Consider the following 2,240-nt stretch of genomic DNA (forward strand, 5'->3'; position numbering starts at 1 on the left):
AAGAAACGTCGACGCAGCTGCTAGACCTGTTAGAAATAGCAGCTAAATCAACAGCAGGGTCACTTTCTACCTATTAAAAAAACACCTGAAAGATAATAGTGATTAATGAAGTTGTAGGAAACAGATGTGATGGTCACGGCACCAATTCCTTTGTTGGACGGGTGGTTCTTTTTCTGAAAATCCAAGCTTATCCAGACTGACAGGCATTTACTTACAAAACCAAGTTCACCAATTATTATTGGTACCAATGTAAATTTGTGATCCAGATACAGAAGTTGGAGGTTTCAATTTTGTCCACAGTTATCTTCTTTTACTTCGATTTTCAAAGAGATATTCACATCAGCCGCACATCTGACCTCTATGACTACATACTTTTCCTTGTCTGTCCCAAACAACAATACCCAGCCTGTTATGCTTACACTTGGCAGATGTTTCGATGGGGATGTTCCACCAGTATTCCTTGTACTGATATTTGTGTACATCGTTCATCATTGTTTAACGTCCGCTTTCCATGCTAGCATGGGTTGGACGATTTGACTGAGGACTGGCGAACCAGATGGCTACACCAGGCTCCAATCTGATCTGGCAGAGTTTCTACAGTTGGATGCTTTTCCTAACACCAACCACTCCGAGAGTGTAGTGGGTGCTTTTACGTGCCACTGGCACAAGGGCCAGTCAAGTGGTACTGGCAACGGCCACGCTCAAATGGTGTTTTTTACGTGCCATCTGCACAGGAGCCAGTCCAGTTCTTTTTTCCCCAAATGGCTGGGCAGCTGCTAATCACGTGAAATCTTCCACTGAAATATGGTATAATCCACATTTTTGATTGCATCTTGGAACTCCAAGGGCTTCACTGTGTCTTTTGTTGATTAGATATTTAGTAGCCATCTCCTGCTCTTGGATTGTCTTCGAAGTGTGATGTCATGTAATGGTCATGAGTTCAAGATAGTAACATGCCAATGTTACTATCTTCTTCAAGTCTTTGGGAAACATAACCATGTATGGTTTTTTTTTTCTTTCTTTTTTGGTATGCTGAGTGTTTCACCTTCAGGTCTTATTTGAAGTTAAGATAATCTGGCTGATTTGGAGTTGTATGGGAGTTCATCAGGAAGAGAGTGCTTCCTGAGGGGATCATCTCCAACGTGTAGGATATTGGTTTTCTCCCTTTTTTTTCAGCACTAAGTTCATGTGTTTGTTTTTGTTGGTGTTGTTTAGCAAATGGTGCTTGAGAGACTGAGACCTTCGGAGGCCGTCTACACTGATCTCAAGCCTCTACCTCTGTTATCTCTTCTTAGATAGAGCCTGTCGGTATCACTGAGTTTTAATGTCTATGGAGTGAATTTCTTCTACACACCAGTCAAGTATTCCAAATGTTGATATTAGCACTGGTACTGCAAATGCATTGTGGCATATTCTCTTGTAAGAAAGTTCAGACTGTCGAATGCATGCATGCATTGATTCCCACAGTGTGTGTATGTCTGTCTGTTTGTCTCTCTCTCTCTTGGCTTGATGTTAAAGAGAACAGCACCAAAATAGTTCTGTCTTAGTGCTGTGATATGAACATGATTTTTGTAGTGGATGGATAGTATGGGGACCAAACCTTGAATGAATTTTTTAAAGTTGATGTCAACATCGTTCAGACAATGTTGTTGGAATATTTTCAACGTCATACAAATGATGGTGCTCACCGTGGTGTTAAGAGGAATAGAGTTAAGCTTCTCAAGCTGTCAACTCACTCTTGTTCTTTATTCAAAATAGACACGGTCTTCTAGTCTCAGATTTAATAGATGATAAAGAGATAAATTTGAAATGAATTACAACCCTATGGCCCCACTATGCTCCAGGTGATTCTAAGAAATTGCAATCTATTCAGAGCCTCTTTGCTACAATAGCAACATGAATTTCTTGCATCTTCCTACTTTGTTAAAATATTTAAGAAAAATTATATTAATGTGTCCTACTTGTGAAAAAATTCTATATTTTGTGCAGCTGAAGATAGCCCTGCATTTAAATTGATGTAATGATTGCATTGTTCAATTAAATGGAGTTGCTTGAAATGGTTGTACTTCATTACTACTTGATATCCTGTTGCTTATTTTGATTTTATATATATATATATAATTATCAAAGAAGTGAATGTTTTCACTGACTGACATAATTTTCTTCAAAGGATTTTCTCTCTCTCTCTTTCTTTCTCTCTTTCCCTCTCTCTCTCTCTCCCTCTCTCTCTCTCTCTCTCT

The 2,240-nt window shown here is 39.0% G+C and overlaps 1 protein-coding gene and 1 long non-coding RNA gene across 3 annotated transcripts in view; one reads left to right on the forward strand and one right to left on the reverse strand.

The window, feature by feature from the left end:
- The window catches only part of LOC106882916 (regulator of G-protein signaling 12), a 106,072-nt gene that overhangs the window by 95,814 nt on the left and 8,018 nt on the right, over positions 1-2,240 (reverse strand). The gene's annotated exons all lie outside the window — the stretch shown is intronic.
- Positions 1-2,240, forward strand: part of LOC128249397 (uncharacterized) — a 19,586-nt gene that overhangs the window by 4,539 nt on the left and 12,807 nt on the right. The gene's annotated exons all lie outside the window — the stretch shown is intronic.

The sequence above is a fragment of the Octopus bimaculoides genome, chromosome 14, assembly GCF_001194135.2.
Source record: "Octopus bimaculoides isolate UCB-OBI-ISO-001 chromosome 14, ASM119413v2, whole genome shotgun sequence".
NCBI classification, from domain to species: domain Eukaryota; kingdom Metazoa; phylum Mollusca; class Cephalopoda; order Octopoda; family Octopodidae; genus Octopus; species Octopus bimaculoides.